The sequence below is a fragment of the Apostichopus japonicus genome, chromosome 22 (assembly GCF_037975245.1).
Source record: "Apostichopus japonicus isolate 1M-3 chromosome 22, ASM3797524v1, whole genome shotgun sequence".
NCBI lineage: Eukaryota > Metazoa > Echinodermata > Holothuroidea > Aspidochirotida > Stichopodidae > Apostichopus > Apostichopus japonicus.
Genome location: NC_092582.1, coordinates 23322253 through 23337076, shown reverse-complemented (window position 1 = coordinate 23337076; position 14824 = coordinate 23322253). Strand labels below are relative to the sequence as shown.

Sequence of the window (14824 nt, the reverse complement as noted above, 5' to 3'; positions counted from 1 at the left end):
AAAAAACCAGGAATAATGTTGTCCCCAAAAGCTACGTTGACCTCACCAAAAAGTAGATGTTACCTAACACAAATAGATGTATTTGATCTTGCACCAAACAGGTAATTAAATCCGACCATTTCATCTGCCTGTAACCTAAATTTACCGTAAGAATCAGGACGTGTCGAAAACAAAAACCACATGACAATACATTGGAGGGACTACTTGTACTTAGAATGGTCGTGATTACCACTAATCTCAAGTCTTCTATTTTATCTTTCTACAATAATCTATTTCTCTGTTCCTATTTTCACCATCCTTGCTTAATTTTTTTTTTTTTTTTTTCATTTTCATTGCTATCCGCTTTCCCGTCGCGGACTTGCCATTTAACTATGACTTTACTAGACCTCCGCCTCAACTATCTTGTAGGTGAATCCAACGTTATCTTGCGCTATACATATATATGTAAGCCCTCTCGTTTCATTCTTCAATATAATAGCGCCACTACTGCCTAATACACAGCAGCTAAAACTACCTGGCAGCTAACTGGGTTAATATATGCGGAGAGCCCGACACACTTATCAGCGAATCGCCCGGGTCAACGCTCTCCCAAACAACTTGAACTTCGCTAGCATGCTGCACTCAGCGGGAAGCCGGCTGCGAGTGCAATACAACTGTTGTCCTCGACCTTAGATTGACCATGACTTTGAGCGGTGGGATAGCAATAAAATATCTCTCATTTTGATATCTCGCTGTATCACTTCCCGTTGTCGGTAGCCGAGGGAGTGCTCACCACGGTACATGGACGTGGTGGGGTGTCTGAGTGAACGAACTGAAGCTAGCGAGCAGATACTAGTTTAACCTCCGGAGTTGTTTACACGAAAACAGCCATGCATAGGGCTATTTATAGTGAGATGGAAGGTCGCTTTTATTGGAAGACGCGTCCAAGTTCACGGCAGGCTGCAAGAATTTATGATTCATGAAAAGACGGTTACTTGAGTTCAGAACTTGCTAGGGAAGTTGGATTGTGTGTGTGTATACAGTCTGCTCGTTCTGCCAGTGTGAAGTCGCCTATAGTTAACTATATATTTACGGTTGCCAACGAAAGTGTTGAAGCGCAAGAGAAGGAGCTTCTTAGTAATTGATGTATGCGCCTGATGCCTGTACGATGTTATATATGTACTTACACTACGGTGTAGGCTAATTGTCTGAGACAGGTCGAAAAACTTTGGGTGTTGCTAGGGGAAACCAAAATGGCTAAGATTCTAGTGACTGAGAGACGTTAGCCGAGCTCAACAACATGAATAACTTAAAGTACTTGATTGTATAGACATCTTCCCCGAGGCAAAATTATCGAAGCAAAAACAAAACAAAATGGCAGAGGAAAAAAACCCGACGCTTTTGTTTTATGATGTTGGCCAACCTTAAGACACTATGGGATGACTGATGGGGGGGGGGGGGGGGTTGTATTATAGCCCATAGGTCTTTACATGTTTTGTAGGTTGTTGACACGTAAAGAAGAACAGTAAACTTCATAAGAGTCCACACGCAGTCTATACGCAGAATGTTTCTTCTGTATTGACTGAAGGAAATGTTTTTAACTTATGCTGCCATGAAAGTTAAATTCTTATAGTGGGCTCCTTTATGAACATAAAAAGTCAATAAAGAAGTCGTAGGGTGGGGGAGTGGGGAGGAATTGGGAAGGGAGGAAGAGGGAGGGAATGGGGGAGGGGGCTGTTGAGCATTTAAAGATGACTTAAGGCGTAAAAGTATGTCGCAGAACATGACAAGACAAATACCTCAGTCCAAGGCGTGTTTCTGTAACCCGTTTCAAGTTTGAGAAGGGACCCTTTACATTTTATGAGGCTTGTCAATCAAAGTGGCTGAACTACCTAGACTAACACAAAGACCGTTACTAGGTCAGTTCTGCAGGTGCAACACAACACAACAGTATTTATGAAAATGCAAAGTGCCTCCTCTTTCAATGGATTTTAAAACATGCAAAGGACAAATGGTGCTGATTGTACTTTAAGAATGATATGTTGTTTATATCAGGTTAAATGAATATGTTTTGGCTATGTTAGTCATTATAAGTGTATAAAACAATGGATTAACAATTGACGGACCTGCAGTGAGGAGTCGATGACGTAATCTGTTTACACTTAAAGGAGCACTCCAGAGTACATTTTATAACTTTGAAAACCGGAATAGAAAGAGAATTTCCACCCATCTTTCTTTCTTTTCGTTTCTTTTGAATTGGACTATGACATATAAAGACTAAAATTACGCCTATACATTCAGCAATAAAAGGCATTCACCATTTACCACCCAATGTCGGTATGCTAAAATGTGCTAAAGGCTTGCCAAGGTACTTTTAAATCGAGCTTCTGACCTTATGATAATCCCCAGATATTTTTCCTTCCTTATTTCCTTAAAAATGAGATATTTTAAAGAAGAAAAGGAAGAGGGGGAGGGGTGGGGGCAGTGCCGAGAGGCAATGCTCTGATAGTGGGCAGTAAAAGGTTGTTCAAGTTTGAACTCGAGTGGCCATTATAAGACTTTCTAGCGTATTTTGGAGGTAATACTTATATGATCATGTTGTAAATGTAACCAGTGTTTGCTTCCAAATATGCTAGCTTATATCCAGTAATGGCCATCTCTTGTCATGTATTGATCCTTTCGTCTGCCGTGCTCAAATAATATGTACTTTTTCGAAACGTTCACCTTTTTTTCTTATTTTGTTGTTGGTAGATTTCAAAATCTGGAAGATATTTTGAGGGAACCAGCAATCTCTCTAGAAACGTTCTTAAAAAGTTACTGACAAATAATAAGCTATATCTGCTCATACGCGTCTATACGTTAGTCCCAGATCAGGTGAACGCCAGCTGGTTATGCAGAAACTACATTTGATATGCTTGACTTCGCATCTCACACTTGAAGTCCTCAAGGATAAATAGTGAACTTTCAAATGATTACCTCCATTGGTTATTGTTTTGCCTTATTGCTCGAGTTTATATTGTTTTGCTAATTAACATAGAAATGACTAGGACTTAAAAATAACCTACATAGGGTATAAACATTTATTAAAAATATATGGAAAAAAAGTTGCTATATATATGCTCTATATATATATGCTATATATATATATGTTATATATATAGGCTATATATATATATATATATATATAGGCTATATATATATAGGCTATATAGGCTTCATAACTATATAGGCTATATAACGGCTATATATATATAAATATATATATATAGATATATATATATAGATAAAGGCTATATATATAGCCTATATATATATAGCCTTGTCTGTCTCATCTTCTTCTCCTTCATGCTACGTGTGTTATAAGTACCGTACGTCGTGCACCGACTTCATATAATTATATATACTTTACCCAGGCATGCAGCTGAGCGAACATTTAGAGTTCACGTGATTATTTAGTACAACTAATTCGATCGTTGACTGCAGACTTTTCAACATGCTCTAATTAAACTGTTGACTAGAACAAAGGGATTAGTTAATGACGCCAATGACCAACATTAAATACAAAATTAGGTCACGAACGTGGGTCTGATTTTGGGTTTCTTCGAAATTGATTTTGCAGTCGAGTTTCTAAATTGTTTAACATTACTGAAGCTTTTAAGCATGACCTGATAACAGCAATGTCAATCTCCTTCGGTGATTATTAGCTGGCATGCACGGGAATCGTCTGACTAACAGTACAAGAAGCTCACTATAACCTCGGCACCTCACTGTTAACCTTGGCACCTCACTGTAACATCGGCACCTCACTGTAAACCTCGGCACCTCACTGTTAACCTCGGCACCTCACTGTAAACCTCGGCACCTCACTGTAAACCTCGGCACCTCACTGTGAACATCGGCACCTCACTGTAAACCTCGGCACCTCACTGTTAACCTCGGCACCTCACTGTAACATCGGCACCTCACTGTAAACCTCGGCACCTCACTGTAAACCTCGGCACCTCACTGTAACCTCGGTACCTCACTGTAAACCTCGGCACTTCACTCTAAACCTCGGCACCTCACTGTAAACCTCGGCACCTCACTGTAAACCTCGGCACCTCATTGTAAACCTCGGTATCTCACTGTAAACCTCAGCACCTCACTGCAACATCGGCACCTCACTGTAAACCTCGGCACCTCACTGTAAACCTCTGCACCTCACTGTAAACCTCTGCACCTCACTGTAAACCTCTGTACCTCACTGTAAACCTCGGCACCTCACTGTAGCATCGGCACCTCACTGTAACCTCGGCACCTCACTGTTAACCTTGGCACCTCAGTGTAAACCTCGGTACCACACTGTAAACCTCGGTACCTCACAGTAAACCTCACTGTGAACCTCGGTACCTCACTGTAAACCTCACTGTAAACCTCTGTACCTCGCTGTAAACCTCACTGTAAACCTCACTGTAAACCTCGGTACCTCGCTGTAAACCTCGGTACCTCGCTGTAATACTCGGTACCTCACTGTAACCTGCAATATTGCTTCATGCTTCCTATTGAGTTTAAAATCGTGTAAGAAAATTAAGGGAAATTAGAAGTCCAATTTCAGGTCCCTAAAATTCCTCAGGATTGTGATGCCCAAACCACTGACTGTCTCCCCTCGTCTCTGCCACTTCCCCTTCCATACTGTTTACAACATTCCTACGCCACTACCTATATAACAACGTGACAAAATCGAATCTTCATCCTCGACGAGAATTACTATATTACTTTGCAAAAATCAGTCAGCGAGCTCTTTTTTAAAATTCATGTAAACAGTCCCAGTGTATTGATTTTAATTCTGCTCTTAAAAAGCAAAATTGTCATTTGATTTTGAAGTAGTTTTTTGTGCCATAAATTCATTACATTTTTGTTAGCTCAACTGATTAATGTTATCAGTATGTTTAGTGAGTAATTTCACATGGATAAGTCAGACTCTTGTATGTATGTATGTATGTATGTATGTATGTATGTATGTATGTATGTATGTATGTATGTATGTATGTATGTATGTATGTATGTATGTATGTATGTATGTATGTATGTATGTATGTATGTATGTATGTATGTATGTATGTATGTATGTATGTATGTATGTATGTATGTATGTATGTATGTATGTATGTATGTATGTATGTATGTATGTATGTATGTATGTATGCGTGTATTTGTGTATGTACATACATACATATAAATATACGCATAAATACATATACATATACGCATAAATACATACACACACCCATGCACGCATACATATATACATACATACATATTGTACTAAATATATATATATACATAACTACAAGCGTATAAGATCTTCATGAATAAACATGAGTTTTACTTCTGGCAGGTGAAGTTTATAGTGTGTCGAGTATTGAATCCACCTGATTAACTGGGTTGCCCAAATAGTCTCCGTGAACTGTCTGCCGTGTATACGGTAACGGCCTAGCGATCACTGTGCGAGATAACCTAATATTGTCCATCTTCCAGTTTCAATGCATGATTTGTATTGGACTACTGTGATGATCCTAAGTTAGGCCTTAATCGCCGTGGGCTTCTATCGGGTTCTTTCCGCTTAAAAATCGATCGAAAAAGTAGGACTGAGTATCAAAGCTCAGGCTTTCTGTTGACCTTTTCCCGACGAAATCACAGTCATGCGGAGTGGTTTGATCGAAGGCTGAGGATAGTCTTAGTAATCAACAATTGCATCGCACGGTAGGCAAGGGGTAAACATCGATTGATTCAACCTAACCTATATACTTTGGAGCGATTATGTGTGTTCTATTGAATATATCTACACAACATTACGGCGTCGACCTTCATCAAGTCGCTAGTGGGAGGCCGCTAATCGTTTATGGAACGCCAAAAACAAGAAAAGAAGTAAAAAAATAAGTGACGATAGAAAGAAAACATCAGTCGAAAAATGACACGCAATCAAAACAGGTGATTACACACCGGGAGCCATGTCGACATTGAGGAAGCCTAAATGACACATTTCGGTTATAGTTTTATTCATGAGACACAGTTCTAGACACGATGAATATATATATATTTTTATAAATACGTCACCTTTGCATTTCTTGAAAAAAAAGGCTCGACGTGATAGAACCAATAACCACAACAACGGGAAACAAGGCAATCAAAATTTGTTATAGCTAAAAGGTTTTTAGTTGCATGACTTTAAAACAAGTTTTGAAATATGCATGCGAGTGCTTCCATTAGTAAATTGGAGTAGTGAATTGCAAATGCGTGCTGTGTAATATGTTACTCAAACCCTTTATAATTACCAACCCAAAAATCAAAACACAATGTGGTATAAGGGGTGTGCATATTTATTGATGTCACAATGACAGTCATTCTTAAAATGTTTGCCAAACAGCTCTAATAATGGCGATGGTGATGGTGACGATGACGATGACGATGATGGTGATGGTGATGGTGATGGTGATGGCGATAGTGGTGGTGGTGGTGGAGGTGGTAATGGTGATGGTGATGGTGACGACGACGACGACGATCATGATCATGATCATCATGATCATGATGATCAGGCACGATAATGATAATAGTAATTATAAGAAGAATTAAAGCTGAGCCTATGATCGATTCATTCGGACAGGTTTTGTCGTTCGGAATGTTTGGTTTCATTTTACTGCAATAGCTTAATTATATAAGTTAAAAAAACACTGAGGTAACAGGGAGTTTTGTTATAAGCATGTTTTGATTACTTCAAAGTTTCGGAATTTAATGAAAACTTGATATTTCAAACATATCACTAGTTCGTTTTCCAACTGTTATTCTGATTCCATTTTAATTGATTTTCAATATTTCGTCGAATGGACACAAAAAACTCTCTCTTTGTTTTAATAAAAAAGTTGGCTAGTAGAGCAAATTGTAACTTCAAACAGCATCTCAACATTGATCAAAGTTTTATTTCGAAAGTCTGCTTTAAGAACTGACATTAACTTATCAACGTCCCAATTATATTCTGTCGAACCATTGTACCATGTACTGTATATATCCCTGACCTTGGGGCTTTATAAAAAATTTAAAAAAAAAAACAATTCCTACGTATTCATTTCGTATTCCCCGATACGCTATTAACTTCCATCTTCCCTCTTAAATCAAGTCTTTTCGAAATATTCGTTACCACAGATTACAGCTACCGGCAAAATATTAACATTTTTAGTGGTTTTGGTAATGCTAGACTGCATTTTGTGTCCTGGAAAGAAATCAAAAATAATTCCTGCTTTTAAAGGGACACCGTCTCCGTTTTCTTTAACGAAGGTGTTGTCTTATATCAATGACAATTTTTGTTTTGTTGTTGTCGTTTTTATTTTTTCGTCATCAGAAAAGTTTGCAAAGAAAAGGGACTGAAATATGATACGACGTGTATTGTCGTGGTAATGGGTGGAGTTAGTAATCTAGCATTTTTAAAGGAAGATTAAATATACTCAGGATATCATATGAAATTATGGATATCTGAGGGCATCAGTTAATAAAAAAAAATTAAAAAAATCGGTTTTTTTTGCTTAAAACTGCCAAACGGTTTCCATGTGACTTTTCCGGACTATTTGACCTGCTTGAGTTTCTCAAGACAGGGATGTTTTCTTTGTAGTCTTGGTGACCATTATTGAACTTTCTAGCATATTACTAGGAGGAATTGGAGGCCGCTGATGTATGGCCATGCATATAATTCTGACGGATATTTTGAAATGAAACAAAGAAACAGCGTTCTATTCAAGCAGCCTGGATTACGTTAAGGATTAAACGTGGCATATACGAGAGATATAAACAGAAAATGAGGGAGTATGTACGAGAATATCATCATCCGAGAACTCTAGGTTACGGCAGATGGAGAGGTAACCTCTTTAAATATGCCATTTACAACACAATTGAAAAAGAGATATTCCTTAAGTCTATCGGCCTTCTGAAAAATACCGTCATATATTTTATAATGCTTTTGGGAAGAGGGTTCATGGCATGAAACAACTGCTTATGACCAGTGCTATGAAAATTGACCTTTAAAAAGAAAATGCTCCACTTTCTTTGTCAACAATATATATATTTATATATATATATATATATATATATATATATATATATATATATATATATATATATATATATATATATATATATATATATATATATATATATATTAAATAAATAAAGAACAACACACCAGACAAATTCCACTTCACGACCGGTTTCGTCCTTTTGGGAATCGAACCCCCAGATCTTGTGTCACAGACCGCTTCCGTTTTCTTTAGAATACGGTACATACATGTAAATTTTGTTTAGAACGTCTGTGCGAGGGTATAAACTGTTTACTGTTCACTGACCCTCATTGTCCTTGAAGGAGATGACACTCTCATGACGTCACTATCGAATCCGTAGCCTATCATACGACTTGAACTACTTTCCCGGTTTTAGGATAGTCGATATAAAACAGGAGGGGCCCCCGTCTTTTCATAAGTTAGTTCTCATTTCCTTAGGCAGAGGCCAACGTTGAAAAAATGTTATGGATACAGTGAACTTAATTGCCCTGTTGTTATATATGTAGACGTATATACAGATATATATATACAATACGTACAAAGAGCGAATCAAACTCAAATGAACAAATATTAGCTATTAAGATAAATGGTTCTGACGTAGCCAAACCCCACGGACAAAAGATAGGGAACAAACGGGGAAAGAAGATAAGAAGCTAAAAGCAGGTCATCAAATGGTAGTTGGCCTCTAGATATGCCAATACGAAAAGTATATAACCATTTAGACGACACATGGTTTGATGACACGCTAATCACTGCAATTCTTGGTACAAAATAAGAAAACATTTATTCCAAAACTGAAGTAAATCTTTGCGGGTGATTCAAATAAAAAAGGTCAAATCGACGACGTATAGACATCGTCAGCCACTGATGTTTTACCCAAACTAAAAAAAAGGGGGCAAAAGAATGTTGCTTACATAAACTATTTGCCAAGAAGAGAGCCCCCCCCCCCTACCCAAAAAAGAGAAGAAGAAAGAAAGAAATGCTTCTATCGTTTTCAAGACATTCAACTTAAATCTCTGGAATGCCCCTTTAAGGCTGAATTTGATGATGAAGTCTCGTCTCCTCAGTTTATATGTCTAATTGGTAATGTTAATCCATTGCTTCACAAATTCAAATAACTCAACCAAAGTAAATTCTATACAAATAACAGAACACCTTTGGATTACATTCAACAACACCCTTTTTATTATGACAAATTTGCAATGTTATATTGTTAACATTGTCAAAATAATTTAAGGCCCATAAAACGCCTAATGTTTTTTTCCCATTAAGTTTCGTGGTGCAGTAATTGACCTAATGTTCTTTGTATTAGACTAAATATTCCAGTCACTTTAAGTTATGGACCGCACTGCATTAAATAGTCATTTCTTACAGATTCAACGTGTCTAAAATACAACCCTGGATTGGTGGTGACTTCTAATGGAAAACGTCTTAGTCCATTCATATACACAGATGGAAACTAGTAGTGTTTCTCCCACAATCGGAGATGGGAGGAAGGAGGGGTGAGATAGGGGAATGGAGGGGGGGGGTGGCTAGGAATACAGGCTTTCCGCCAAGAGGGTAGATTATCTATATACGACGCCAATAGCGCCACTTGAACGTCGATGTATGGTGTAAGACTCAAGCCTGTGTTATTATTACACTCTTAAAACACGATTTCGACTGGAAAATCCAACGGTACGATGAGGGATTCCGAGTGGTGTCAACAGCCGAGTAGTTTATTGCCATCGTTTTAAACTACCATTTGACCACAAGGTTTCCCAAAAAAAAAAACAGAAAAAACGTTGAACTCTCTATTTAGAACTTTGATTATTATTGGCTAAAATACATAAAATAATTGGTTTTAGTCTTTCGCAAAGCGCGTCGTAACAAGAATAAATAAAGTTCATTCAGGAAAAGCTATACTATTCACTAATCACTTTGGGAGTAATTCTTTTTTACAAGTATTTCAACACTTTGACCTAAAATAACCTTGAGCTCCACAGTCCATTTACATGCTTACTATAGAGGCATGCAGGCAGAAATGTATTTAACGTCGTATAGTAATTATTGTCTTTCGTTTAGCTGTTCAACTAACATTTGTCCTCTTAGAAAAGCTTTATCGATTCCGTAATTATAATAATAATGATAATAATAATAATATATATAATAATTTATATATATAATAATACATATATATATATATAATAATAATATATAAATATATAATAATATATACATATATAATAATATATATATTTATATATAAATATAAATATATATATATATATAGACACACACACACATATATATATATATATATATAAACATATATATATACATATATACATATATATATACATATATATATGTTTATATATATATATATATATATATATATATATATATATATATATATATATATATAATATATATATATATATATATATATATATATATATATATATATATATATATATATATATATGTATATATGTTCAACATAACAACTTGCTGAGTGGCAACGTAGTAATTGAACGACACTCGGCCTATATAATATAAACCTACATTCTTGCATACTGGTTCCGAGAATAACAAAAAACCCTCCGGTTGTTAAAACGACAAGTGGTTTTGAGAATGGGGTCAAAAAGATGTGGCAGCATGTTACCTCAGCTTAAAATTCCGCAACATTACAATTAGTGATTAAGCCGCTGTGTCTAATTTACTTTAGACACAATCATGTTCCTTTTTTTTTGTTACAAAGTGTAACGACTAATAAAATCTCTTAAAATCAATTTTACAAAACAGAGATAGAGTGAGAGGTGGAGAGCGAGCGAGCGAGCGAATGAGATAAGAAGGATGAAAAGAAACTGACGCCACAAGATGACATTGAACTAGTCAAAATCTCTAGTCTACGATGGGTTGAGTAACCAGGTTGGATGAGGAAAGGGTGACGGAGTTTATGCAGGGGAAATCACATACAACGGCGCTAGTATATAGTGAGCGCATGCAGTGAGTGTTCTTGGCCGGTGATTTGTAAATAGGTTGGGTTCGATATCGGTAGGAAAGGCCACGACACCAAACTAGCTAGCTAGATGAGAAGGAGGAGGAGGGAAAATGGCGGAATTGGTGAGGAATAAATGTCAAGAATAGTGGAAAACGACAGCTGCTAGTTAGATAAGGCCCAGGATTACGAGGGAGCAAAATTGATGAGGGCAAAACGAGAAAAGTAAAGTATAGTTGAATTTGTAGAAATGTTGACAATATCAACATCTCCATCCTTAAGGAAAATTGAGCTGAAAGATGCAGTTTAAGTGGACACATTGAATGAAAATGATTTGAATCCCGAAATGCACGACATGGAACTCGGAATTTGGAATACATAGGGCCTATATATAAAAAAAAAAACAGATACGTTATCGTTTTACATATTTTTTTGGGTGTGAGAGGAGGAAAAAAAAACATACACAGAAGTCAAAGAAAATGACATTAGCTAGTATTAACGACGCTCTGATTGAAAAGAATATATGACGGATGCAAACGAACAGAAACTTCGAGCCCCCCCCCCACCTCCCCATCCCTCCCCTCCTATAAAACAAAACCAAAAACTTTGGGAAAATATATCCTTACGATTAAGTTATTGCTTAAATGATGATACAAATACGCTATGTACTTCATAACTGACGTGCCATCTTCACCGAAGAGTGGTATATCCAAATGTATAGGCTCGACCTATTATGTATAAATCTTCATTTGAAAGCACGGTAGGCTATATAAATGTTCATACATGTAGTGAAAAGAATCTCAGGATTTGGGGAATTGATTAACATAATGAATAAAGGATGAAATTAAGTTACACGGCGTTTTATTGTGTCTATGTTACATTAATTAAAGGTACTGCCAGTCCACGTGACATTTATGTCTCTATCTAGTGCTTGAGAAATCATGACCTGCAGGTCAATGGCTTACGTCATCAGAGAGTCGACAGGGACTAGTACCTATATAGTCTCAAGAATATAGATGCACAATGATCGATATAAAAACGAATAACTTTTCAAAAACTTAAATGGTCAAAAGATTGCCCGCCGAGGACGGAGGTGTCTGCTTTAATCCACGGGTAACTATGTTGTTTATACAAAGATTAACTTTGACTTCTTTGAGTACAGTGATTGGAACTCATCAAACAACAATTTAACATTACTAACATTTGAGCATAAACTGAGGGACTTACGTCATCATCGATGTAATTTTAAAGGGAGCATTCCATTTTCCAGAGTTGAATATCTCGAAAATGAAATGAAAAGTGACATAACGTGTATTAAATATATTTCTCCTCTGTCTTTCTTTTTGGAAAATGAATAACAAACATTTATAAACCTGGTTTTGTTTAAAGTCATCTTTCACTCATCTGTCACTTGTGGCACTAACACAACAAACTAGAAAAAAAAAACTTTTTTTTTTGCGGGGGTGTAACATCGCGTGATGAAATTCGGTACATATAGCAAACACACGCAACAGGCTTAACTGAGTTTTACCGATCATTTTGGTATTTCACTATACCAAAAAATAAACTTAAACTTTATTGTCTTACAAGGAGAACTTATATAATACATTTATAGATTTTTTTTTATTTTTTATTTCGATCTCGTTTGGCCGATTTTATCTGGTCATCGAAAATAATTTTATTCCATGTTTAACCCAGATATAATCAGGTCAATTGTACTATATGTTCACAGAAAACATAATAAATAAAATCGATTTCTCTCTTCTTGTGTTTTTGTTATGCATGTATTTTTTTTTATCATTTTTAATCTTTAAGTATCCAGACTATTTTTCCCAAGTTCAATGCCGTCAAACTGAAAAATACTATTTTTATGTTATTAAATTCCTCTCCAGACAGAACGGCATCTTCATATTTCTGATTGATTTATGGGATTAATCGATACGACTATTCCTTCTGTGAGTAAAATTGATCGGAGAGTATAGTTGCGTAGGCCTGTATGCTATATGCAATCGACGCGAACGTTTATGCCTCAGGCCTCAGGGGGTTGATCGCGCTTTCAAAACATGCCCATTTATCTACCTACATAATATATAATAGTGCTATACACCTATTAGTTTATGAGCAAAATGATAAGTGTTATCGAAAAGAAATTATCGTGGAAGTTGCTTTTATCTGTTTATCTTCGTTCTTTCCTTTTTCAGAAATATACATGTTGACAAGTCTATGGTTGCTCTTGTTTTGGGGAAAGGTATTTCGGGCAAAATGAGCAAATTTGCTTCTTATGTTTTCTAGAAATATCTATATATATATATATTTTTTGTCGTTATTTATCCGACCTATAATTTAGAGAGGCTATTTTCTTTTTTTGGGGAAAAATATTTCTTTTTTGGTCTTAGATGACATATTTTACAAGATGTTTCATAATTTGCAAGGATAAGAGGTGCTGCATATTATCCAAAGGACTTAAATGACATGTTTTGGTTGATACGTTACAACTTTTAAATACAATTTATTTAACATTAAGGGCCTCTACTGAGGAGTTGACGTCATCATTATAGGAGAATTTCAGAGATATAACGCATTCTTTAAAGGTACATTTTTAACCTTAAAGGAGAATTTCAGAAAATTAACGCAAGTTTGTATCCTGGCTATATGTTCCAGGCTACTGTGTCACATTCACATTCATGTAGCATCATCGAAACCACACTGCAGTTTTGCTGTCTGGTTTAAGATCAATGTTTTGGAAACTGAATTAGCTGTATAGTAATCTTAATGACACTAACATGTTTTTTCTCCAAGATATAAAATGCTACCCGAATATGTTGGGCTTGTCCTGCACATGTAGAAAACTTCAAGCGATATGGTAAACATTTAGTTACAGCGACCAGAATACCCCTTTAATGATCAAGTGTGTCTGTTTCTGACGATTCGTGAATCGGTATTGCTACACATTATATACAGTGTAGGCTTATCACAGTGAGTATACAGGTAGGCGGTAGTTATAATGTATATGCATGTTAATGTTTTTGGGCTTTCCCCGTCTAAACAGTATGGGTGGGGGGAAGGGGGTATACCAATCGCGGTGGTCCCATGTACTCATCACGTGTCGTCTATAACACCGTCATATAGTCAAATTCACAGTTACATTTCCTTTGTTAGACACATCCACACCACCATCACCCCCTCAGTATCCTCCGTAACCTCCATCTGCACCCACGCCCATCCCACCCCACCCCACTCACCCCCACCTGCCCGGCACCTTTGCCCTCCAGTACTCCCATTTTCACCCATCCTTCATCGAATCTCATTTCTAACCCTACACACCCTGTTTTGCTTTTCATTACATCATCATCATCAACATATACTCAAGGAAAGTTTTTCCCCGCTAAGCTGTCTTAAATTTAATTAATAACGTTTCTTTAAATACTTCAGAGACACAAAGATTCTTTGGTACTAGTGTAGTAGTAGTCTACACATGTTACTTTTTACAATCACACTGCTGTGAATTATATACACCAAGTCCTTCTCCTGAGTCCCCACGCAGATCACAAAATCGGTCGCATTCACAGCTCGTAAATTAAACTAAAACAAAAGCCACGACAAAAAAATAGTAATCAAAAAGAAAACTGAGATACAGAGAGAGAGAGACGTGCCCTTTCAAAACAGCATAAAAGGTAAATATTTCAATATAAATTTTATCAACCCAAAGGGTGCCAAGTTGGTCGGTGTGCTTACCGGTTGGAAATCCCTCAGTACCGATCTCGTTGCGCCCTAACAC

At 36.6% G+C, this 14824-nt stretch overlaps 1 protein-coding gene across 9 annotated transcripts in view; it reads right to left on the bottom strand.

Moving 5' to 3' along the window:
• LOC139963680 (uncharacterized) overlaps positions 1 to 14824 on the bottom strand; it is a 242444-nt gene that overhangs the window by 114645 nt on the left and 112975 nt on the right. The gene's annotated exons all lie outside the window — the stretch shown is intronic.